This window comes from Dryobates pubescens, chromosome W (assembly GCF_014839835.1).
Source record: "Dryobates pubescens isolate bDryPub1 chromosome W, bDryPub1.pri, whole genome shotgun sequence".
Lineage (NCBI taxonomy): Eukaryota > Metazoa > Chordata > Aves > Piciformes > Picidae > Dryobates > Dryobates pubescens.
In genome coordinates, this window is record NC_071656.1 from 140,451 (window position 1) to 167,397 (window position 26,947).

At 47.2% G+C, this 26,947-nt stretch overlaps 1 long non-coding RNA gene across 1 annotated transcript; it reads right to left on the bottom strand.

The window, feature by feature from the left end:
* Positions 1-463: 463 nt before the first annotated feature.
* Positions 464-2,015, bottom strand: LOC104301086 (uncharacterized). The gene is made up of 3 exons (XR_008463065.1): positions 1,868-2,015; positions 1,341-1,452; positions 464-555 (listed from the first exon to the last, which is right to left on the bottom strand). It is a non-coding gene; the product is annotated as an uncharacterized LOC104301086 (long non-coding RNA).
* Positions 2,016-26,947: the final 24,932 nt, after the last annotated feature.

Below are 26,947 nucleotides of genomic sequence, written 5' to 3' on the forward strand. Positions count from 1 at the left end.
CCGTCCTGGACCCCTTTGTTCTTAAGGGCTGCTACCCAGGGTACTCTCTGAATCAGTTTCTTCTCCATTCTCATCCTTCTGTAGAATAGATTTTATTAAGAACTTTGTTCTTCAAATGCAACAAATAATTTTGATTGTCATGAGTCAGCAGGAACTATACTGCTAGATTTTATACATAAATCAACAGTCTTCAAAATTTAATATCTGGCACCTAGAAAATGTGTCTTTTAAAAAATGAAGGTTTGATATACGAAGTGCTCAAGTGTCAAGTTATCTACTAAAATGAAATGAATGTCTGAAAACTATATAGAATACTAGTACTAACACTCAAGAAGAATCCATAATTAACAGTTCCTCAAGACTATCACCACAAAGGGATCTGCCTACTTAAGTGAAAGTAAATAAATTGTTAGCTTCTGTTAAGTCAGTTATACCCCGTGCTATTCTGCAAACATACCTGTCTTGGTCTCTGTATTCAGTGATACTTTTTCCTCTCTTGAAATGCTCATTTCTGTCATCTGCTGCATTACAGGCAAAGTGGCACCAAGCACATTTCTGTTTACATAAAGTGAAATGGGTAATTAGTTTTGAGTTCATAATAAGATCTTAAACTGTTAAAATTCATCAACAGACTATCTGATAAGTTATTATTGATACACATTCCTGACCTGTACTTCTATCTCTCTGCCCTAGAAGAAACTAGGCAATCTGTAGCAAATATATCCCCAGATAAACCAGAAATGTCCTTGTAGATGCAGTAGTCCAACACCAAACACTAATTAGTTCTCACCTATAAAGATTCATAATGCACTATCAGGTGCACTGTCCCTCTTTCTCTACAGAAACTCACTGTAATAGGGCAAGGTTACTGCAATGTTACTTTAAGTTTTTATAAACTCACAGTTCATTCATATCTCAAAATAATACCTTCATCTGGCCTAGAGCACAAGTCTTATGAGGATCAGCTGAGGGAACTGGGGTTTAGTCTGGAGAAAAGGAGACTGAGGGGAGAGCTTATCACTCTCTACAGGTGCCTGAAAGGAGGTTGTAGTGAGGTGGGGGTCAGTCTCCTCTCCCAAATAACAAGTGATAGGACAAATTGCACCAGGGGAGGTTTAGACTGAACATTAAGAAAAAACTTCTTCACCAAAAGAGTTGTCAAGCATTGGAAAAATCTGCCCAGGGAAGTGGTTGAGTCATCATCCGTGGAGATATTCAAAAGATATGTAGCCATGGCACTTTGGGACATAGTTTAGTGGTGGACTTGGCAGTGTTAGGTTTACTGTTGGACTCAATGATCTCAAGTGTCTTTTCAAATCTAAATGATTCCATTATCTTACCTTGATTTTTCAGACGTGCTACGATCAGTACCTTCACAGTTGTTTAAGCTATTGTCTGCTCTCTGTACAGATGCAGAGTCTGAGAGTGGACTGTTTGAACCACTAGCTGTCCCTATATAACAGAAATTTAAGAAGTTAATTATAAGCAAAGTATAGAATACAAGTTGTTCAAGTAGTTTTGCATAGTTATGAACCATTTTCAATCACTCCTCATTCTACTGCATCTTCTTAAAGACAGACTATATTGTTAATGACCAAAATACAGGGATTGTAAAAGAATACAGTTATAGCAGAGGGTAAGTAGAAATGCAAATTAAGGCTCAACACCAAATGGTTCAGAATATATTGCACAAAACTGCATTCTTATTTTTACTGTGATTTAAAGTATTACTCTCTTTGATATTCATAGTTCTAGCATGCAGCTATGGAAAAATCTCCTGAAATACATTTTGCAGTTCCTCTCATCACCTACACATTATATTTTCAAGACAAAAAATAAAATAAAATTAAAAGACTCAAACCTTTACCCATTGGGCTGATTCTACCACTATTCTGCTGTCGCTGAAGATGCTCTTTGTAGCAAACAGAACACATCCCGTTTGTCCTAGCATTTCCATAAAATCCACATCCTGTAGTACACAGCATGGGCCCTGGGGTCTGGTTTGTCTCTTGAGCCATTTCAATTCTGTAAATAAAAACAAGAACTGCATTAGGAACTGGCATTTCACCAAAATCAATGATAGGGCTATAGAATTAAAGTAGGTCTGATTACTTTGCTCACAAACAGTGATAACGGTATTTTTAAAGATAGCTATATGGATGCTAATATACAATTCAATACTTCAACTGTACTGTTAAGTAACACCATTATGAACCTCCAAGAGAGAGAAAAAGTGTTATAGTGTAGTGGGTTGACTTTGGCTGGATGCCAGATACTCACCAAGCTGCACTATCATTTCCTCTCCTCTGGATGAAGGAAGAAAAATATGATGAAAGGCTCATGGATCAAGATAAGAACAGGGAGAGATCACTCAACAATTACCATCACAGGCAAAATGGACTCTACGCTGAGAAATTAATTTAATTTATTGCCAAACCTGGTGGCCAGACTGAAGGACAAGGTTGCTAGACTCAGAGCTGCAAGGGACTGTAGAAGGGAGATGAACTTGAGTAACCAGGCTCTGCAGGCTCCCCCAGCAGAGACTGGTTATCCAAAAAGCAGAGGGGAATGGATGCGGGTTCCTCTCAAAAGACGCAACGTAAAACCTCCTTGCCTCCTCTCACCTTCCCCACTGCCCTTGGAAAACAAGTATGGGGCACTGGAGGTTGAGGGTGAGGTGATTCTGATGCTGGAGGACACACCATCTGGGGTTTTCCCTGAGGCAAACCAGCCTGAGGCAAAACAGCCTAAGGTTAAACAGCCTTCCCCTGGCATCAGGACTTGCTCCTTTAAAAAAAAGAGGAGGATAATTGTTATTGGTGATTCCCTCCTGAGGGGACCAGAAGGCCCCATATGTCGGCCAGACCCTACTCACAGGGAAGTTTGTTGCCTCCCAGGAGCCCAAGTTAGAGATGTTACCAGAAGGCTGCCTAGTCTGGTGCAGCCCTCTGACTACTATCCCTTAATAGTTATGCAGTTAGGGAATGATGATGTTGCAACCAAAACTCCCAGGGCTATCAAAAATTACTTCAAGGCCCTGAGAGATCTGGTTGAGGGGTCAGGGGCACAAATAATTTTTTCTTCAATACCCTTAGTCGCAGGAGGGAACACCAGAAGGAACAGGTCAGCAGCCATAGTCAACAAGTGGCTTAGAGGCTGGTGCAATCAAAAGAATTTCAGGTTTTTCGATCTTGAAGAACTTTCTACTGCACCAGGTCAGCTGGCAACAGATGGAGCACATCTGTCCCAGAGGAGGGCACAGTTCACAGTGTACGAGAGTGGCCTATACCCCAAAGGTAAAAAGATTCTAGGAAGGGAATTGGCAGGTCTCATTGAAAGGGCTTTAAATTAGATTTGAAGGGGGAAGGGGCTGGAAACAGTCCCCCCAGACAGGAGTCTGAGAGTGGTAAGCTGGAGTCAGGGGGGAAACCAGCAGCCCAGCTGAAGTGCATGTACACTAATGCACGAAGTATGGGCAACAAACAAGAGGACCTGGAAGCCTTGTTGCAGCAAGAAAGTTATGATGTAGTTGCCATCACAGAGACGTGGTGGGACGACTCACATGACTGGAGCGCTGCAATTGATGGCTACAGGCTCTTCAGGGCAGACATCCTGGTTAGAGTCTGTTATAGACCACCCAACCAGGATGAAGACGAGTCATTCTACAGGCAGCTTAAGGCTGTCTCAAGATCGCCTGACCTTGTTCTCATGGGCAGCATCAACCTGCCTGATATCTGCTGGGATCTCAACATAGCAGAGAGGAGACAGTCTAGGAGGTTCTTAGACTGCATGGAGGACAGCTTCTTATCCCAGGTGCTGCGAGAGCCTACCAAGGGTAAGGCTATGCTTGACCTCCTCTTCACCAATAGGGAAGGGCTGGTGGGTGATGTGGTTGTCAGAGGCTGTTTAGGGGCCAGTGACCACGAGAGAATTGAATTTTCAGTATTCGGTCAAGCTAAGAGGGGCAGCAAGAAGACCTCCACTATGGACTTCCAGAGGGTAGACTTCAGGTTCCTCAAGGAATTAACTCAGAAGGCTCCTTGGGAAACAGCCCATAAAAACAAAGGAGTCCAGGAGAGCTGGACCTACTTCAAGGAAGAACTCTTGAAGTAGCAGGAACAGGCTGTGCCAGTGTGCCAGAAGATGAGCCGCTGGGGCAGATGGCCAGCCTGGATGGGCAATGTGGTGAAGGCACATTGTGCCGAGATACTGAATCTTGCCCCAGCATGTGGGCAAGCTCCCCCTCCCTCAGGAGGAAGACAAAAGCCAGGCTAACACGCATCTGGTGCATGCTGTGCTCGTGCATCCCCCAAATATGGAAGAATTCTAGCTTCATGCTTTCCCATAGGCTGAAGCCAGTTGTTTATGAGAATGCCCATTGGTCAAACCCAGCCTCAAGGGATTCTATAAGTATTACCCCAGTGAGTAAACAAGTGCTTTTCCTGCCTTCCTGCCTTCCTCCTCCATTTCTGTCTCTGTGCTAGCTCGAGAGTTAAGTCCGAGCCGCTGCCTCTGCAATTGAGTTTATTGTTCAGCTTCTGTTACATACATGCACGCATATCAAGGCATCTGCATGTGAGAAGCGACTGGAGGAATTATTTCCACAAGAGGAAGGACACCGCACTGAGCTGAGGAGCCAGCGTTGCCATAGCCAGTCACACTGACCGGGAGAGGAACCCCCCCGTCGCTACTGCATGGAATGGATCAACCCCCGAGGGTAAGATCTGCCTAATTATCCGGGTAGCCTGCTGTTGCTTTAAGCCCAGCAAACGAGAAGCCGCTGCCCGAAAATCTGCCGAGCCGGGCCAACTCCTGTCGGGCCCACCCCACCGGTATTCCTCACTCCCGGGGCCGCCTCTGCAGACCCGCGTACCGCTGCGTCCCCCAGGCACGCATGCCGGCGATCGTAGTCCCACCGTGTGGTACGGAATAACTCTGAGGGCCAGCTCGTCTCCGGACCAGCCCTGCCAGCCCATCCTTTCGTGTGAGCCAACTCTGCGAGGAGTTAGCCTTGAACCAGCTCCACACAGAACAGAGCTGCGTCTCAGCTCAACCAGAAGCCGCGCACGTCCCACCCATCTAGTGGCCAAGCGGCGGAACTGCACCCTTCTTGCATACAAATACAGAAATAGTTTGTAATTAGTTCAAATAAGTTCTAATCATAATACTAAGCCAGTTATGGGATATATTTCACGAACGTGCACTAGAACATTTATATAAGTTGGTGATTCATCGGTTATTGACAATTTTATATTAATAAAATAATAATTTTCATAATTCATAATTCATAATTCATAAATTAATAACCTCTTCACCAAAGGCAATGAACTTCTAAAAGAACTTAGTGAAAAAAAGAGGGTGTATCATCTTTGGAAATAAGGTGAGGCAAACCATAGAATGTTTAAGGATGTTGCTAGGTCATGTAGGAAGAAAATTAGGGAGGCAAAAGCACATTTGGAGCTTAGACTGGCCTCTGCTGTGAAGGACAACAAAAAGTCCGTCTATAAATACATAAATAGCAAGAGGAAGGGCATGGACAACCTCCACTCCTTCTATGATCAGGTGACCCGCCTGGTGGATGTGGGGCAGGCTGTGGATGTAGTCTACCTGGACCTCAGCAAGGCCTTTGACACCGTCCCCCACAGCAAACTCCTGGCCAAGCTGTCAGCCCATGGCTTGGATGGGAGCACACTGCGATGGGTTAGGAACTGGCTGGAGGGCCGAGCCCAGAGAGTGGTGGTGAATGGTGCCACATCCAGCTGGCAGCCAGTCACCAGTGGTGTGCCCCAGGGATCAGTACTGGGCCCCATGCTCTTTAACATCTTTATTGATGATCTGGATGAGGGCATCGAGTCCATCATCAGTAAATTTGCTGATGACACCAAGCTGGGGGCAGGAGTTGATCTGCTGGAGGGTAGAGAGGCTCTGCAGAGGGACCTCGACAGGCTGGACAGATGGGCAGAGTCCAACGGCATGAGATTGAACACATCCAAGTGCCGGGTTCTGCACATTGGCCACAACAACCCCATGCAGAGCTACAGGCTGGGGTCAGAGTGGCTGGAGAACAGCCAGGCAGAGAGGGACCTGAGGGTGCTGGTAAGAGGGCCAATGGCATCCTGGCCTGCATCAGGAACAGTGTGGCCAGCAGGAGCAGGGAGGTCATTCTGCCCCTGTACACTGCACTGGTTAGGCCGCACCTCGAGTACTGTGTCCAGTTCTGGGTCCCTCAGTTTAGGAAGGATGTTGACTTGCTGGAACGAGTCCTGAGAAGAGCAACAAAGTTGGTGAGGGGCTTGGAACATAAGCCCTACGAGGAGAGGCTGAGGGAGCTGGGGTTGCTTAGCCTGGAGGAGACTGAGGGGTGACCTTATTACTCTCTACAACTACCTGAAGGGAGGTTGTAGAGAGACGGATGTTGGTCTCTTCTCCCAGGCAGCCAGTACCAGAACAAGAGGACACAGTCTCAGGCTGCGCCAGGGGAGGTTCAGGCTAGATGTTAGGAATGGGCTGCCTGGGGAGGTGGTGGAGTCTCCATCATTTGAGGTTTTCAGGAGAAGACTTGATGGGGTGCTTGGTGCCATGGGTTAGTTGTTTAGGTGTTGTTGCATTGGTTGATGGGTTGGACGCGATGATCTTGAAGGTGTCTTCCAACCTGGTTTATTCTATGTATATGTATTCTATGTAAATCAGAGTAGGATGATGAAAAATAAGATCAAATCTTAAAACACCTTTCCCTCCACCCATTCCTTCTTCCCAGCATCAACTTCGCTCCTGACTTCTCCACCTTCTCCTCCTGTTGAGGAATGGCTTGCAAAGACATGGTTCTATGGAACAACGGTTTGAACAGAGTATGTAGGCCAGACTCCATCTTGTTTACTGCTCACAGTAAGCTAGTGTGTTGATGCAGCCAGGCCGCCATGACCTTGTAGCTGTGCTTGCAGCTGCCTGCAAAGGATAACAGGACACCAAAGCAAGGTCACTGCGCCCTTACAGGTGATAACAAGTAAAGAAGAATGTAAAACAGAATTCTTGTGATTATCTCATCAGGGTGGGAACGCAGGATGTTTAACCGCAGAAGGTGGGGGCCGGCAGCTAGGCTACTGTATATAAGAAGTGTCTGATGCTCAATAAAGTTGGATTTTGTGGATCATATTGATCGTTGGCGACCCCTTCTTGCGACAAGTGGCGCCTGAACAAGGGACCCCACAGAGAGGGTTCGACCCCACAGAGAGGGTCATAGACTCACAGAGAAGGCTGAAGAAGTTCCTCGAGGACTAGGTGTACGTTCATGAGCGCGGAGGCAAGAAGCCGGCCCGGGATAGCAGTACCGGAGGCTGATCACTCGGACAAAGAGAAGGAGGACAGCCTGGGAGCTGAAGACGCTGTAGACCTGGAACTGCTGATATAGAGACTGTGCGCACAGGTACTAACGCTAATATGGGCAGGCAGGCAGCGTATTATTTGTTTAAGTGCTTTTTAGAAAAGCGAAATATTAAAGGCATTGATTTAAAGAAAGCATTAGAGCCTTTGTTAGAATATGCTGAGAAGTTGGGATATTTTAAAGATCCCAACGATGTTTTTGATAGAACACTGTGGAAGGAATTAGGACAAGATTTATGGATGAAAAGTATAGATGATGATAAGGTTGCTAAAAAGAATAGTAAGCCATGGAGAGTGGTTATGGTAACACTCGAGCAGCATGCTGCAGAACAAAAAGCTGCTATTCAGGCACGGCAAAAATTACAACCAAATGGGGATGAGGAGCAAGGGGCAGAGTCGGCAGGCCGACGGCAAACTCGGGCGGGCCGGCATCGGAGGGCCTGAGGAAAGGAGCAGCGGACACCGGCGGGTAACGGATTGCGGCAGTGAAGTTCGCGGACGTCGGTGAATATGGAACAAGAGGTAGCGCTCTCCTTATTTCAGTGCTTTTAGAAAAGCGTAAGGCGCAGATATCGCCCAAAGTAATTCCTGGGCTTTTGGCCCATGGATCCGCTTTAGGGTATTTCCCTAGCGGAGATAGTTATTTTGATGAAACTTGTTTGGAGAAACTATGGAAACAGACTGTGAGACTGGGTCACTATCAAGCTGCAAAAGCCGTGGCGAGAATGCATAAACTGTATTAAAAAATGTAAACTAGAACAGCGAATGGCTGCTGCAGTTACAGCAAAGTTGTCAGGACGAGTTGCAGCCGGATGTGTTTCAAAGTATCGACCGATTGACCGGGGCCGCCCCCGATACATCTTGCGGCGGCCACATCGCGTTTTACCAGCTACCACCACTGCCGTCTGCACCCAGCGAGGAAAAAGCCGAGAAAAGCGAGGAATTCAAACAGCGCTGACTTTGCTTTACAGCCCCTCTGAGAAACAACGGAGCGCTTGGGGGCTCGCGGTGACGGCATTCTTACCACCACACCCCGCCCGCCAGCCCTGCTGGCCCCCGCGGATACCGACGGCTCCGACAAAGGCAGTACCAGCTGACGCACCACTGATACCGGCAGCACTGACAGTAGCAGCAGCCCAGGGGCGGCCGCTTGCCTGGCCCCCGCCCCTTTCCCCCGCAGAGGCTCGCACCAGCGACCCCCCTTCCCAGTGGCTTTAGCCGCAACTCTGCTCTGATTTAAAGCAACAGTGCTAATTTTCTCATTTCTGGTTGCAATGTCTTTCAGAGATTTGCTATTTAGAGTTTTGCTAAGCTTTTGTAATAAGAATGATGAATGGTATGCATTTAGTACTTGTGGGTAATTAATGCATAGTGGTTGTACTGAGGTGTGAGTACTTAGTGATGAGTTCACCTTGTGAGATTTTCTTTTGGTTCGAACCTTCTTGTCTTTGTTTTTTGTGTCTGCCTAGGCATTTCAAAGGAGCTCCATGTAATATTGTAATAATGTTAAGGTTTGTAGTGAATAGGTATTAATTTTCAACGGTATTCTTTAGCTAATGTAACGTCTTTAGATTTCCTTCTTAGACATAGAGTACAAAAAATTTTTAAAAAAGAAAAAAAAAGAAAAAAAAAGGGGGGGGGACAAAAAAGGTAACAAATGCAAAGAAAAAGTTTAAACATACAAAATATAACAAAGGTACAAAAACTCTGGATGAATTATTGGGACAGGGCAGGTATGAACGAATGGAATTGCAAGCTCGTATTGCTCTGGTTAGATTACAAGCATCAGTAACCATTGCAAAAATGACTTTGGAGAAAATTAGGGATAATAATCAGTCTCCTCATTATATGTCAATTAAGCAAGGAAAAAACGAACCTGTAGAAAGCTTTGTTGACAAGCTAGTGACCGCGTTAAAGGCAGCACAGGTTGGGGATCATATTCATGAGCCAATTTTGAAACAGTGTTTAATTCAGAATGGTAATGTGCAGACAAGGCAAGTGATTAGTACACTAGGACCTGCCTGGGAAGTAGCAGAATTATTGGAAAAGGCACTGAATCTTCCAGATGGTCCTGTGGCAATGTTAGAGGCAGTAAAAGATCTAAAGGTAGGATTAGAGGAACAAGCGAAAGGGGTAGCGCAGTCGTATCAGCAAGTAATGGCTGCTTTAGTGCCTTTGCGTACATCTCAAAGAAGGCAGCAACGGTTCAATGATCCGCCAGTAAGCAGGCTGCAATGTTATCGCTGTGGAAATACAGGACATATGCGCAGAAATTGTCGGGCCCAGAATGTATGGTGCCAGAAATGCAAATCTAACACGCACAATGCTGCTGCTTGCCGTGATTCGGGAAATGTGACACAGAACGCGAGAGGTCGCCACGTGATGACACAAATAGTGACCGGCCTCAACAGCGATCAGGTCTCAGACCAGCAACTGCCGGCAGCCTCGGATTGGACCTGGCAACAGCAATAGAAGTCACCCTGATTGACAAAAAGCCACAAAGGATCAGAACAAATGTATATGGACCTATAAGAATTAATGGACAGGCAGTTGGTTGTCTATTGATTGGTAGATCATCTGCATCAATGTCTGGAATACAAGTGTTAGCAGGACTGATAGATGCAGACTATACAGGAGAGATTCAGATAATGGTACAGACTTTGTTTCCACCTCTTGTTATTCCATCACAAAGTAAAATAGCGCAACCGATACCCTTGCCACAATTGACAGCAGGATTGCAGCCTTGTAATCGCTTGGACAGAGGAGATGGGGGCTTTGGATCCTCCACGGCTCCTTTGGCACTGTTGACGGCCTCAATGGAGAAACGGCCACAGATGGAGGTCACGGTGGAATATCAAGGACAAATCAGAAAGCTCACCGCTCTTCTAGATACCGGAGCAGATGTGACAGTGATCTCAAAGCACTGTTGGCCTAAATCCTGGCCGTCGACCACTGCAACGGCCTCGCTGTCGGGAGTGGGTGGTATCACGGTTGCAGAGACATCACCACCAAAGTCACTTGTCATGGAAAGACAATGACAATAGCATGTTCTTTGTTACCGTTACCTAACCCTGTCCAAATGTTGATTGGAAGAGACGTATTGCAGCAGATGGGAGCTGTGTTGACAACAAAAAACATCTAGTAGCGGTCATTGCATGGACTTTCCCCATTCAACTACAGTGGACAACAAATGAGGTCGTTTGGATCGAGCAGTGGCCGCTGAAAGAGGAAAGTCTCAAAGCAGCTCATCAATTAGTACAGGAACAGTTTCAACAAGGACACTTAAAACCATCAACCAGCCCTTGGAATACATCAATATTTGTGATTAAGAAGAAATCAGGAAAGTATAGACTGCTGCATGACTTGAGAGCAGTCAATGATCAAATGCAGTCTATGGGGGCATTACAACTAGGATTGCCTAGTGCCTCTATGCTCCCAGAATCATGGCACCTGTTGGTAATAGATTTGAAAGACTGTTTCTTCACCATCAAGTTACACGAACAAGACACTTGTCAATTTGCATTCACTTTACCGTCTATTAATCGACAAGAGCCAGCACAGTGCTTTGAATGGACTGTATTACCACAAGGCATGAAGAATACTCCGACGCTCTGCCAATTGTACGTTGCAGTAGCGTTACAACCACTGCGCCAAAAGTGGCAGCATGTGTTTATATATCATTATATGGATGATATTCTGTTTTGCCAGCAACAGCCATTTGAAGAACGACAACTAGCTGAGATTCAACAGGAAATGGAATCTATGGGATTAAGAGTTGCAACCGAAAAGATTCAACGTGAAATCCCAATCCAGTATCTTGGGTGGACCATCACGGAACAACAAATCAGTCCACAAAAGTTATCACTGAACACTGAGATGCAGACTTTAAATGATGTACAGAAGTTTATGGGAGACATTCAATGGTTAAGGCCTGTTGTAGGCATTACTAATGATATGTTAGAACCATTAAGACCCTTGTTAAAAGGATCAGATCCAACAACCCCAGTGTCAGTCTTGACAGACCAGGCAGAAGCCATTGATGTAATAGTACAACAAGTTTTACAAGGCGTGGTATCATGGAGGGTTTTGGATTTGCCTATTGATATAACAATTGTCATGGGTAAACAACACCTAGTCGGGGCGTTAACTCAGTGTGTTAAGAAAACGGGGGAGACTGTCTGTACTATAGTTTTAGAATGGATATTTCCTCCATTACAACCAAAAAGAACAATTCAACAAAAAATTTTGATTCTGGCAGACTTGATTAAGACATGTCGACTACGACTTAGTAGTATTGCAAGTTGTGCACCTGGCACTATTTATGTGCCAATGAAGCAACCTGATCTGGATTGGTTCTTGATAAACTGTATGGAGTTAGCAAGTGCATGTCTTGATGATGGTGTGCCAATTCGGGCGGCACCTTTACCAGATAAGGTGTTGAGCTGGATGACAAACTATGATTGGCTTGAAAAACCAAAGTTTAGGGAGCAGCCTTTACCTAAAGCTTTGACAGTCTTTACTGACGCAGGAAAGAAATCAATGAAGGCTGTAGTTGTGTGGCAAGATGGCAAAGATTGGAAACATCATATGTTAGAGGCAGAAACAGGAGAATCACTGCAAACCCTGGAGCTGTGGGCCGTAGTGTGGGCTTTGCAGACATGGCTTCATATACCCTTGAACATTGTATCAGATTCTCTATATGTTGTTGGCATAGTTAAGAGGATTGAGGACTCTATGATTAAAAAGGTTACCAACAATAGATTGTGGGAATTGTTGTTACAGCTCAGGAGGGCTGTCAAGCTTAGGTCTGCCGAATATGAAATCATTCATGTTCGCAGTCATAAATTTGATCAAGGCCTAGGAGAAGGCAACGCGAGGGCAGATAAACTAGTGTCATTGGCTGTTCCTGTATCAGCATTTGCCAAAGCAAGAGAGTTACACTTACAATTTCATCAAAATGTAAAAGGACTGGTGAGAAGTTTTGGTATTCCTTATGCAGAAGCCAGAGCAATAGTACAAGCATGTCCAACATGTAGCTTCCATAACAAAGGGCAAGGACTAGGGTTGGGAGTCAACCCTCGAGGCCTTGCTAGCAATCAGATTTGGCAAATGGATGTCACTCATGTGCCAAGCTTTGGTCGATTGAAGTATGTGCACGTCTCTATAGATACTTACAGCCATATGATCTGGGCCACAGCTCAATCGGGAGAAAAAATGAAAGATGTTAGGAAGCATTTAATGGCTTGTTTTGCAGTGATGGGGGTACCTCAGACTTTGAAGACAGACAACGGACCAGCTTATATAAGCAAAGGGATGCAACAGCTGTGCATACAATGGGATATTAAACATATAACTGGCATACCACATTCCCCAACTGGTCAGGCTGTTGTAGAGAGAGCAAATCAAACCTTAAAATATACTTGGAAAAACATAAGGAGGGAGAACCTAAGGAAAGGTTAAGTAGGGTATTGTTTGTGTTAAACCACTTATGTATTTTTGGGTCTGATAACATGCCACCCATAATGAAACATCAAAACAATCAAACTAATCGAGAAACTCAGATGAAAGTGTTCTATCGTGATATAAAAACTGGCCAATGGTTAGGGCCTGTTGATGTCATCTTTGTAGGTCGTGGTTGTATCTGCTTTTCTACCCCTGAAGGACCACACTGGGTGCCCAGCCGGTGGACGAAACCAGCGCCACTCGATGCGCAGAATCCAGAAGATGGAACCGAGGATAACATGGGTTGTGATGATAATCAGCCTGAGAGTATTAACCTGTGAAGTACTACACCACATCGACGATCGTATCAATATGACATGGTTGTGAAGATGTGGATGGAATGTGTTGCTTCAATCTGTCTGATCATGGCGAATCGGTCCACGCAAAATTGGATTGGCTGGAAAAACACTCGGTCAAGATCCAAGAAGATGATAGTGTGATTGACTCTTGGCTACACTCTATGTTTGGTAGTTGGTTTAGCTGGTTAGGACCTTTAGTTAAAGAAATCGTACGCTTTTTCTCATTGGTATTATAATTGTTATAGCTGCCCGTATAATTTTTGGTTGTATTATGAAACATATTAATCGTACTATTGAATCTTTTATAGTTATTAAAGGAAACGTAGATATTGTAGAAGAATGGAAGAAAGAAAAGGGTCTAAACGACTGTGTTGTCTCTTTTGCTAAGGACTTGGAACGCCATAGAACACAGTGGATGTAATTGATCTATCACCAAGTGTGGTAGGTTGAGAGAGGGCTTAGCTCTCCCTCCTCCACAGAGTAAGAAACCACAACTAGCCCAGCCGAAAGAGCAAAACTATATATTTACAAGCATATATGGAAAGCAGGTTATATATGTCTGTCCCAAAGAAGGGGAAAGGTCACAGTATATGAGAATGGCCTGTCCCCCAAAGGTAAAAAGATTCTGGGGAGGGAACTGGCAGCTCTCATCGACAGGGCTTTAAACTAGTTTCGAAGGGGGGAGGGGCTGAAACTAGTCCCCTCAGGCAAGAGTCTGGGGGCAGTAAGCTAGGGTCAGAGGCCAAACCAGCAGCCCAACTGAGGTGCATGTACACTAATGCACGAAGCATGGGAAACAAACAAGAGGAGCTGGAAGCCTTGTTGCAGCAGGAAAGTTATGACGTAGTTGCCATCACGAAGACGTGGTGGGATAGCTCACATGACTGGAGTGCTGCACTTGAAGGCTACAGGCTTTTCAAGAGAGAGAGACAAGGAAGAAGGGGTAGAGGGGTGGCCCTGTACATCAGGGAGGCACTAGATGCCATTGAGCTAGAGATTAGGGACAATCAGGTTGAATGCTTGTGGGCAAGAATTAGAGGGAAGACCGGTAGGGCAGACATCCTAGTTGGAGTCTGTTATAGACCACCCAACCAGGAGGATGATGTCGACGAAGCATTCTATAGACAGCTTAAGGCTGTCTCAAGATCTCCTGACCCTTGTCCTTATGGGCGACTTCAACCTGCCTGACATCTGCTGGGATCTCAACACAGCAGAGAGGAGACAGTCTAGGAGGTTCTTAGACTGCATGGAGGACAGCTTCTTATCCCAGGTGCTGCGTGAGCCTACCAGGGGCAAGGCTATGCTTGACCTCCTCTTCACCAGCAGGGAAGGGCTGGTGGGTGATGTGGTGGTCGGAGGCTGTTTAGGGGCCAGCGACCACGAGATAATTGAATTTTCGGTATTTGGTCAAACTAAGAGGGGCAGCAAGAAGACCTCCACTCTGGACTTCCGGACGGCGGACTTCAGGTTGCTCAAGGAAATAATTCAGAGGGTTCCTTGGGAGAAAGCCCTTAAAAATAAAGGGGTCCAGGAGGGCTGGACCTGCTTCAAGAAAGAACTGATGAAGGCTCAGGAGCAGGCTGTGCCAGTGTGCCGGAAGAGGAGCCGCCGGGGCAGACGGCCAGCCTGGATGGGTAATGAACTTTTAATAGAACTAAGGGAAAAAAAGAGGGTGTATAATCTTTGGAAGAAAGGTGAGGCAACCCATGGAATGTTTAAAGAGGTTGCTAGGGCATGTAGGAAGAAAATTAGGGAGGCAAAAGCACATTTGGAACTTAAACTGGCCTCTGATGTGAAGGACAACAAAAAGTCCTTCTATAAATATATTAATAGCAAGAGGAAGGGCAGGGACAACCTCCACTCCTTGGTTGACATGGAGGGAAATGTTGTAACACAGGATGAGGAAAAGGCAGAGGTACTTAACACCTTCTTTACCTCAATTTTTACTAGCTGGAAAGAACGTCTACCAGACAGCTGGCCTGCAGAGCTGGCAGAAGGAGCCAGGGAGTTGCATAGTTTCCCTGTGTTCCATGAGCAAGTGATAGGAGCTCTCCTCAGCAGCTTAGACCCCCACAAGTCCATGGGACCAGATGAGATCCATCCTAGGGTGCTGAGAGAGCTGGCAGATGAGCTGGCCAAGCCACTCTCCATGATTTTTCATCAGTCCTGGCTGACTGGAGACATCCCAGAGGACTGGAAGCTGGCCAAGGTGGTACCCATCCACAAGAAGGGCCGGTTGGATGAGCCAGGGAATTACAGGCCTGTCAGCCTGACCTCAGTGCCAGGAGAGATTATGGAGCAGGTCATCCTGAGTGCAATCACACAACACTTAGAGGATGGGTTTAGGAAGGGCAGGTCCTGCCTGACCAACCTGATCTCCTTCTATGATCAGGTGACCCGCCTGGTGGATGTGGGGAGGCCTGTGGATGTAGTCTACCTGGACCTCAGCAAGGCCTTTGACACCGTTCCCCATGCAGGCTTGAAGGTCTCTTCCAACCTGGTTTATTCTATGTATTCTATGTATATGACACAATATATACAGGTATTTACAATATATACACAGAAATATACAGCAAGGAGAAATAACACAACAAAAATCCCTCCCCGAGGGAGGGATCCCCTCCTTGGAACCCCCTCTCTCCCCCCCTACCTCCCTTTTTCCCCAAAAAGGGGTTAGAGAGAAAGAAAGGCAAGTTACTAAGGAAAAGAGTTGTTAGTAAGCTTCAAAAGCCCATGCAGGATTAGTTTTTGCTTATCTGAAGGCCAGCTCCAGCAGTTCGCAGAGAAGCAGGCAGGGAGAACAGGCTGATCACCCAAACTCCCCAACTCCCCGACGAAAATGAACTGAGGAAAAAAAATTCCAACTGCTTCTCAATCTAAAGCTGCATTTTTGTCTATCAACCAATGAAATTCGTTTAGAATATCAGAATGTTTTGGTTCTAGTACCGAAAACATTTAGCCAATGTCTCAGCACTGTTTGTCCTTAAAGGCACAGTGTCAAACGGTCACAGTCCACCCCTTTCTAAACAATTTCATTGGCTGTTCGTACTGTCCATCCAATCCAGAACAATATTTACAGTTTGTAAGTCAAGTTCATAGTCCATTCCGGCTATACTCAGATGTAGATGATTCAGAAGTCCAAGAAAATCCAAAATCAAGAAAATGGAAAACAGTTTGTCTCTCCGCAGACGAAGCGAAGAAAAGGGAAACAGGGAAACGGGAACTCTCAGTTGACTCAGGGCTCTCAGGGCTCTCAGGGCTCTCAGGGTTCGTGCACCATAGATTCGTCAGTGTGATCGTTTGAGGCTGTACCTTTAAGGACAAACAGTGCTGAGACACTGGCTAATGTTTTCGGTACTAGAACCAAAACATTCTGATATTCTAAACGAATTTCATTGGTGGATAGACAAAATTGTGAAGCAGTTGGAATTATTTTTTTTTCCTCAGTTCAGTTCGGTTTGGGGAGTTGGGGGGAGTTTCAGCCTGTTCTCCCTGCCTGCTTCTTCTGCGAACTGCTGGAGTTGGCCTTCAGATAAGCAAACACTAATCCTGCATGGGCTTTTGAAGCTTACTAACAACTCTTTTCCTTAGTAACTTGCCTTTCTCTCTCTCTAACCCCTTTTTGGGGAAAAAGGGAGGTAAGGGGGGGAGAGAGGGGGTTCCAAGGAGAGGATCCCTCCCTCGGGGAGGGATTTTTGTTGTGTTATTTCTCTTTGCTGTGTATTTCTGTGTATATATTGTAAATACCTGTATATATTGTGTTATATATAACCTGCTTTCCATATATGCTTGTAAATATATAGCTTTGCTCTTTCGATTGGGCTAGTTGTGGTTTCTTACTCTGTGGAGGAGGGAGAGCTAAGCCCTCTCTCAACCTACCACACTCAGGGATTCTTCCTTTGGACGCGATGTAGCTGTACAACAGTCTGAAATTAAACTCTCTCAGCTAAAGTTAAATCTCTTTGTGGAATACACTGAATGTCACCATTCTCCTGCATTACCCAATAAGTGTGACCCGGACCTTCTGCTGAAACCACCCCTCGGACAGCTTTAGCCTCTCCTGAGGGCGAAAATACCCAAACAGTTTTACCTAACAGATTCTTTTCCCTAACAACAGGAACTCTATCACCTTCTACTCTCCGTAGCAGATCTGAATGTGCCGGTCCAGCTCGGTTCACTGAACCTCTACTATTCACCAGCCAGGTTGCTTCTGCTAAATGTTTCTCCCAGTTTTTCAAAGATCCACCTCCAATGGCTTTGAGAGTGGTCTTCAACAAAGCGTTGTAGCGTTCAATCTTCCCTGCAGCTGGTGCATAGTAAAGAATATGGAAAATCCACTCAATACCGTGCTCTTTTGCCCAGCTCTTTACAAGGTTGTTCTTGAAATGAGTTCCGTTGTATGACTCAATCCTCTCCGGAGTTCTGTGTCTCCACAGGATCTGTCTCTCCAGACCAAGAATGGTGTTGCGTGCAGTTGCATGTGGAACTGCATAAGTTTCCAGCCATCCAGTGTTTGCCTCTACCATAGTAAGCACGTATTGCTTACCAGAACGAGAACATGGTGGAGTGATGTAGTCAATCTGCCAGGCTTCACCATACCTGTACTTGGAACAACTGTCACTATACCACAAGGGTTTAATTCGCTTTGCCTGCTTAATAGCAGCACAAATGTCACAGTCATGGATGACTTGTGTGATGGCATCCATGGAAATGTCTATGGATCTCTCACGAGCCCACTGGTATGTTGCATCTCTGCCTTGATGTCCTGATGAATCGTGAGCCCACCCAGCTAAGAATATCTCACCTTGGAGTTTCCAGTCAAGATCAAGTTCAGAGTATTTGTCTACTTGAGAAACTCTTGCAGCTAGATCTGCCTGATGGTTGTGCTGCTGTTCCTCAGTAGCTTTGCTCTTAGGAATGTGAGCATCAATGTGTCTCACCTTCACTGGAATTTTCTCGACTCGATTGGCAATGTCTTGCCACAGGTCAGCTGCCCAGATGGGTTTTCCTTTCATCTGCCAGCCATTCTTTTTCCAGTTCTTTAGCCAACCCCATAGAGCATTGGCTAATCGGGTAGGTTGAGAGAGGGCTTAGCTCTCCCTCCTCCACAGAGTAAGAAACCACAACTAGCCCAGTCGAAAGAGCAAGCTATATATTTACAAGCATATATGGAAAGCAGGTGTTGCAGTTTGAGCTGGGTGCCCCCCTGGTGTGTTCACTTCCTGTGTCCAGAAGTCCAGCCCAGAGGGGTGGGCACAGGAAATTGTGTATTTCCTACCATAATTCTTTGCACCACTATAAGATCCAGTGCGGGGTCTGGCACTTTCTCTTTTCTTCCTCCTCCGCCAGCCGGTAACTGGGGGAGATGTCTCCTGGCTTTGGGCCTGGCTAGGCCCAAGGCCACAGGGGGATGGGCAGTCTCAGGCCTGGCCAGCTGAGACTAGCCCAGCAGAGGGAGGGGGAAGAAGGAGCCCTGAGGGTCTCGGGTGTACCCTCAGGTGGGAATGGGATGCCTCTGGGTTTGCTTTGGGATCTTTCTTTGTCACTGCACTTTGGGTTCTCTGTAAAATTTACTGTTTTATATTTAAACTTTCATCACTTTTGCAATCCGTTTGTCTGAGTGTTTTATTCCTGCCCGTGGTGGTGAGAGAGGGGGCTGCCTCAACCCAGCACATTCTTGGTAGCAGAGGATGGTTGTTGTGGGGAGGGGGTCTCCCTCTAAACCCACCACATTCTTGGCGAGCCAGGCAGGAGGGGAGTTTGTTATTGTGCATTCTGCAGATCGGATTGCAAAAGATAAGAGAGTTTAAATTTAGTTCTGGGCGTCGTTCTGGTTCTCTGGCAGTTTGGGCTCAAAGTGTTGTTGTTGTTGGGGCGATTGTGTGAGTTCTCGTGGATTGCCGGGGGACACTTGGTGCGTGGCCGGTGGCACGGAGCCCCTCCTGCTATTTTAAGCAGGGGTGGCTCTTAACCATCGGAACTGGGGCATCGCTTGAGAATGCGGGACCTGCCCTCCTCCACCTTTACTCTCTGCGGAGTGGCAGAAGCGACGGGGGGTGAAGTGGGGGAAGGGGCAGCGGCGAGCAGATCAAAGTCGGGTCCGTTCTCACAGCGGGGTAGGGCCAGCCGCGGCGGAGCGGGCGAGCCCGGCTCCCGATACCCAAGAAGGGCCAACGGGAACTCAGTTCGAAAGCTGTTCTCAAGGGCCCTGGGGACGCGTTTATGGCTTTCTCTGGAGGAGCCGTTTGAATGCCCGAGGGGTGGAGGCGATTTTGATTCTGTACCGCGGCGGTAGAGGTGGCTGGAGCCCTGCTGTATGCTCGGGTTGCGGCGCCGGAGGGCCGGGCCGTGCGCTCGGAGCGGTGAACGGTGGTTCAGGCCGTCCTGCTCGGGCTGTGGCGGTGGCGGGTCCGGCCGTGCGCCTGGGTCGGCAACGGCGGCCCGGCCGTGCACTCGGGCTGCGGCGGCTGAGGGCCGAGCCGTGCGCTCGGAGCGGCGGCAGCGGCTCGGGCCGTGCACTCGGAGCGGCGGCGGGGCCAGCCCTGTTCTCTTCCCCGACGTTTTCGGACGAGTTCCGAAAATGGCGCCTAGCACCTGGCTCCACCTCCCTTCTTCTCAGCAGTTTGTGGAGCATCCCCTCCCTCTCCCAGGGTGGGGCTGTGTACTTGGAGCTGCCACATCTGCGGTATGCGAACGCCCAGTGGAGGGGCGGTGTACCTGTGGCATGCGTCTGTGGAGCCTCGGGCCGCGGCTGGAAGCGGTCAGCACTGGGCTTGGGATAGGTCCGTGCGGTGTTGAGAGAGGCTCAGCGTGCTGTTTTCCTGGAGGGGTGGAGAAGCAGCAGAGCTTGATTGTTCTGACTGGCTTGCCCCAGGGGTGGAAATATGCCGCTGAGTAGATAGAGATGGGAATGAAGGTTTGGTTGAGAAGTTGTGAGGTTCTTTCCAGGTGACCAGGATGTCCAACGGATCCATGAAGAGCTTGCACTGCAGAAGAGTGAACTCTGCATCGCGGGAGGTTCCATTAGATGAGAGGAGAAGGACTGGAATGGACTGACACTTGAGCTTGAAGGAAAGACTGTTTGAGTGGACGCCCAGATGAAGATGTGGACTTCGCCGGACATGTCATCAGAAGATTTCTGATTTGATGATGTGTTTAGGTGCAAAGATTATGGTATGAAATAAGGGGTGGCGTGTTGCAGTTTGAGCTGGGTGCCCCCCTGGTGTGTTCACTTCCTGTGTCCAGAAGTCCAGCCCAGAGGGGTGGGCACAGGAAATTGTGTATTTCCTACCATAATTCTTTGCACCACTATAAGATCCAGTGCAGGGTCTAGCACCGTCTCTTTTCTTCCTCCTCCGCCAGCCGGTAACTGGGGGAGATGTCTGCTGGCTTTGGGCCTGGTTAGGCCCAAGGCCACGGGGGGATGGGCAGTCTCAGGCCTGGCCAGCTGAGACTAGCCCAGCAGAGGGAGGGGGAAGAAGGAGCCCTGAGGGTCTCGGGTGTACCCTCAGGTGGGAATGGGATGCCTCTGGGTTTGCTATGGGATCTTTCATTGTCACTGCGCTTTGGGTTCTCTGTAAAATTCACTGCTTTCTATTTAAACTTTCATCACTTTTGCAATCCATTTGTCTGAGTGTTTTATTCCTGCCCGTGGTGGGGAGAGAGGGGGCTGCCTCAACCCAGCACAGCAGGTTATATATAACACAATATATACAGGTATTTACAATATATACACAGAAATACACAGCAAAGAGAAATAACACGACAAAAATCCCTCCCCGAGGGAGGGATCCCCTCCTTGGAACCCCCTCTCTCCCCCACTACCTCCCTTTTTCCCCAAAAAGGGGTTAGAGAGAGAGAAAGGCGAGTTACTAAGGAAAAGAGTTGTTAGTAAGCTTCAAAAGCCCATGCAGGATTAGTGTTTGCTTATCTGAAGGCCAACTCCAGCAGTTCGCAGAAGAAGCAGGCAGGGAGACCAGGCTGAAACTCCCCCCCAACTCCCCAAACCGAACTGAACTGAGGAAAAAAAAAATTCCAACTGCTTCACAATCTAAAGCTGCATTTTTGTTTATCAACCAATGAAATTCGTTTAGAATATCAGAATGTTTTGGTTCTAGTACCGAAAACATTAGCCAGTGTGTTCCAGCAGTGTTTGTTCTTAAAGGCACAGCCTCAAACGACCACAGCTACCATCCATGAGTCGGTGTAGAGATAGAGCTTTGGCCATCTCTCACGTTCAGCTACGTCAAGAGCTAGCTGGACAGCTTTTACCTCTGCAAACTGACTGGATTCTCCTTCTCCATCCTTCACCTCTGCAACTCGGCGTGTTGGACTCCACACTGCAGACTTCCACCTTTGCTTGTTCCCGACGAGACGACAGGAACCGTCTGTGAACAAAGCATACTTCTTCTCATCATCTGAAAGGTCATTGTAAGGAGGAGCTTCCTCAGCACGAGTTACTCTCCCCTCTGCAGGTTTTGTACAGTTGGTATCTTCAGGCCAACTTGAGATCACCTCCACCAGACCAGGTCTATCAAGATTTCCCATTCGAGCTCTCTGTGTTATCAGAGCCATCCACTTAGACCATGTGGAATCTGTGGCATGATGTGGTGTGGAACCCTTGCCTTTGAACATCCAATTCAAAACTGGTAATCGGGGAGCTAAGAGAAGTTGTGATTCAGTTCCAATCACTTCAGAAGCTGCTTTCACTCCTTCATAGGCAGCTAGAATCTCTTTCTCTGTTGGAGTGTAATTAGCCTCTGAACCTCTGTAACCTCGACTCCAGAAACCAAGAGGTCGTCCACGCGTCTCACCTGGAGCTTTTTGCCACAAGCACCAGGTTGGACCATTGTCACCTGCAGCCGTGTACAAAATGTTCTTAATGTCTGGAGCATCTCAGACAGATCCCAGTCCCACTGCTTGAACTACCTCTTGCTTTATCTGGTCAAAGGCTGCTTGTTGTTCTGGTCCCCAGTGGAAACTGTTCCTCTTTCGAGTCACATCATACAGAGGTGTGCTGGGTTGAGGCAGCCCCCCCTCTACCCACCACGGGCAGGAATAAAAACACTCAGACAAACGGATTGCAAAAGTGATGAAAGTTTAAATAGAAAGCAGTGAATGTTACAGAAAACCCAAAAGCGCAGTGACAAAGAAAGATCCCAAAGCAAACCCAGAGGCATCCCATCCCCACCTGAGGGTACACCCGAGACCCTCAGGGCTCCTTCTTCCCCCTCCCTCTGCTGGGCTAGTCTCAGCTGGCCAGGCCTGAGACTGCCCATCCCCCCGTGGCCTTGGGCCTAGCCAGGCCCAAAGCCAGCAGACATCTCCCCCAGTTACCGGCTGGCGGAGGAGGAAGAAAAGAGAAAGTGCTAGACCCCGCACTGGATCTTATAGTGGTGCAAAGAATTATGGTAGGAAATACACACAATTTCCTGTGTCCATCCTTCTGGGATGGACTTCTGGACACAGGAAGTGAACACACCAGGGGGGCACCCAGCTCAAACTACAACAAGAGGTTTCACAATCTGACTGTATCCAGGGATGTGTAGTCTCCAAAATCCCACTATCCCCAAGAAATGTAGAGTTTCTTGCTTGTTTGTGGGATTTGCCATGGTAGAGACTCTATTTACCACATCCACTGGAATGTGTCGGCGTCCATCCTGCCACTGAACTCCCAGAAACTGGATCTCTGTGGTAGGTCCTTTCACCTTGTCTCTCTTGATGGCAAACCTGCATTCAGAAGAATGTCCATGATTTTGTTACCTTTCTCAAAGACTTCCTCAGCAGTTTTACCCCAGATGATGATATCATCGATGAACTGGATGTGTTCTGGAGCACCACCTTCCTCCAGAGCATCATGGATTACTGCATGACAGATGGTTGAGCTGTGGATCCAGCCCATTGGCAGTCTGTTGAAAGTGTACTGGTTTCCTCTCCAGGTGAAAGCAAACTGAGGCCTGCATTCCTCTGCTATGGGAATAGAGAAGAATGCATTAGCAATGTCTACGGTAGCATACCATTTGGCCTCTCTGGATTCCAGCTCATACTGGAGTTCCATCATGTCTGGTACTGCTGCACTCATAGGCGGAGTTACTTCATTCAGGGCTTGGTAGTCCACTGTCAGACGCCAGTCTCCATTCGGATTTCGCACAGGCCCCACTGGACTGTTGAAAGGTGAATGAGTTTTGCTGATGACTTTCTGACTCTCCAGCTGACGAATCAGATTCTGAATGGGCAAAAAAGAGTCACGGTTGGTTCTGTATTGTCTGTGATGCACAGTCCGAGAAGCAACCAGCAACTTAATGTCCTGAATCTTGTGTTGTCCCACAACTGTAGAATCATCAGAAAGCTCAGGTCTAGCAGACAGCTTCAGCTTTTGTCCATCAATTTCTACAGAAGTGCATCAGGTCCGGTCACAACTGTATGCTTCTTCCACTGTTTACCAGTTAGACTTATATTAACCTCTACCTTACTTAACTCTTGAGATCCACCAGTGACTCCCAGAATAGTTTGGACTCTGATCCCTGATAATTTGATGGCAATATGGTGCACTGAGCTCCTGTGTCAACCAAGGCCCTGTACTTCCGAAAGTGTGAAGTGCCAGGCCACTGGATGTACACATCCCAATAGATTCTATTATCTCTATTACCCCCTCCTCCCCCTGGCAGGAGGCAGGGCACCCCAAGTTATGGGGAACATGTCCACAGGTGCAACGAGCACACTGTGCAGTGTTAGAACTGGAGCCACTGTTGGAGCTACTAGAGTTGTCCTGGGGAACTGTGGAAGTAACAGCTACCCTTCTGGTATTGCTACCTCGGGTTCTGCCACTTTGCAGTTCCCTCAGCCTCCTGAAAAGATTAGAAGTTGGTTGACCATCCCATCTGTTCATGTTCTCACCAAACTGATCGCGCAGAGTTATCCAAATGGTCCTACGTGATTGCCTTGGTGGTCTGTTTTGGTTTGGTCTGTTTTGGAATGACCTCCTTGGAGGATGTCTGTTCCTCACAGATGAAACCTGTATCCACCTGGAAGAAGAATTGGAATTATCTCTTTGTGCCAATTGGGATATGGTGTTTTAAAATTCATCCTTCAGCTCTTTCATGCAATTCTCCAGTTTTCCAGACAGAGTTTCAATGGCTGAAACCAAAGAAACACCTGTCATGCTATCATCCAATTGTCTCAATTGATCAGTGAATTGGCCAACCGTAAGAGGAGCTCCACCATAATTTCTTGCTACAATTCTGCTTGCCAGAATGTTTGCATAATTAGAAGGAGCAAGCTTGATGAGCTTTTTAGCAAGACCATTTCCTACAGGAATATCATCAGGATTCAGAGATTCATGTTCACCATAGAGTATCTCTCTAACAGCAAATTCCCGCAGACGCTTAATTCCCTCATCTATGGTAGTCCAGGGCTTAGGATTCCAGGGAAGATTATCTCGGGAAGGGTGTCTCATGAGAACCGCCATTAAAAGGCGTATCCACAGATTAACCTTACCGAGAGCCTTGCCTGGATGTCTATCTATTCCATTATCCTTCGAGAGTTCCTAGCTGAGCTGCTGACTTGTCTCCAACCATTAGAGCTGGAGCACCTGTATCATAACATCTACCAAGCCAAGCGAGAACTGGCTCCTTATCTGCTCTGAGGTAGTCTTTTCCCACATTTCGCAATTCCTCACAGGGTGAAGAGCAGTCGGTTATGTCATCCTCTTCTTGCTCCTTTGCCTCCTCTTCCTCAACTTGTTGTCCAAACAACCTTTCTGTCACTCTCTCAAGGATCCCTTTAAGCTGAGAAGCACCACCACTAGCTGCTGTCCTACCAAGAGATGCATCTCAATCCTGTGATGATGTCAATAACTCAGCTATATTTTTAAGACAAATTTCCTCTTCCTCCCCATCAGAAGAACCTTGCTGTGCATCCCCATCAGCTCCTGAATCAGCTTTAGTCTTACCCCTCCTTGTTGTTAAAACTGCTACTTGCTTTACTGGAGCTGTGTTTGGGTTTCCAGCTGCCTTATTATCAGAAGCTGATAAGCTTTGAGACAGATTAGCTGCTTTAGAGTGTGGGGGACTGTGATGTATCTGTGAACCCTCGGAAGAGCTCTTGTGAGAAAACATTTCTGTGCTCCCATGAGAATCTGGAAACTCCCTGGACAGAATGAGTGGGAAGGAGAAACCGCAAGATAAGATGGGAGGCCACCTGGACTAGCTTAACAAGTAACTATGACAATGCTATTGCTGACCCATGAGACTCTTGAGAAAAGTTCATTGACCAATTGCAGGCAGCCACACTAACGATACACACAATATATATGAGTTGTGTGCGGGAATAAAGGCGTCGCTTTTTTGGCCTTCTAGATGCTCTGCTTGTGTTTGATTCTTGTCGCACAGACCGTCACCTTATCCATACCCCGACCCCTATACAGCGACAAACGGTGACCCCCGACGTGAAGACCCAAGAAGTGAGTTGAAGACGTTTGGGCTGCAGGTGCATGCGGCAACAGTGACGGAGCCCAGTGTAGCTGAGAGCAGTGCAATGCTGCCTTTTGGTCCAGACCTGAACTTTGACACCTGCCTGGGTGAGGTAGGTGAGTCACTGGGAACATAATGGGTCAGAAATTAACAAAAGATGAGGACTTAGTCCTTGGAACCTGGAAATCATTATTGAAACGTAGGGGTCTAAAAGTTAATGATTTTGACTTAAGAAAATTACTCTTATGGGCCAAGCAGCAAGGTTTTGAGCCTTCCTCCGTTACAGCCTTCAGCGTTCCTGCCTGGCGCAAGCTAGGTAGTTATTTGTGGGACTCTATCTCGAAAGGAGACAAGGAACTGGTTGATATGGCACTTACCTGGTGCCTGCTTCATGATGCACTAAAAGATCTTATGCAGGAGGAGGAGGAAGAAGAGGAAGGGGATAATTTGGCTACGGGGGAAACGAGTAAATCAGTAGAGGACATGCCGGCACCCTCTGCACCCTCTAGCCCCTCCTCGTCTGGCTGCTTAGGGGTAGATACAACAGTGCAACACATAACAAGCGCTGCTGAGAAGCAGCTTTCTCCTAATGATCAGCTTAAGTTCCCGATGAATTGGAAAAGCCCCAAAGACTTTGCAAAAATGCCATTGGCTTATCAATCTCCGAGAGAGCAGCTGAAAGGGTATGTAAAACGGGAGGAATGTAATCAGCGTAATAATCTACAGACTTCACACCAGCAACTGCCTTTACAGCAGCAATTACCCCCTCTGCCATCTGACAGCGAGGACGAGAGTCAGGGGGAAGCTGTAAATCATAGTGTGACTGTGGCCACAAGAGAGAATGTTGAGAACTGAGAGGGGGGTGGGCGTCTGTCTGCACCTTGGACCTTGCCTCCCTGTAGTGTGACCGTTACTCCACGTTCGGCAGTGAGATTTTGGCAGCAAGTTCGCCAGAAAGCTGCTGCTGTGGGTGACTGGGGTTTGGTGGAAATCTTGGATGCGCCACATCTATCGGTTAGAACAGAGGAGAACTCTTCTCCTGTGGGTGTTTCGGATGATCCTATGGCTTTCCCTGTGGAAAAAGCGGCTCCGGGATCGGGGCAGCAGGATAATCATCAGATTTTGGGTTGGAAAGTCGTACAGGATTTGCACTCCACAGTAGCAAAGTATGGCGGTTAATTCCAGGGAAACTATGCAGCTTTTGCGTATTATAGACACTGATTTGCTGTGTCCCTTTGATATTCATCACCTTGTGCAGATCATTTTTCAGCCTGTTCAGTACTCAGTATTTGAAAC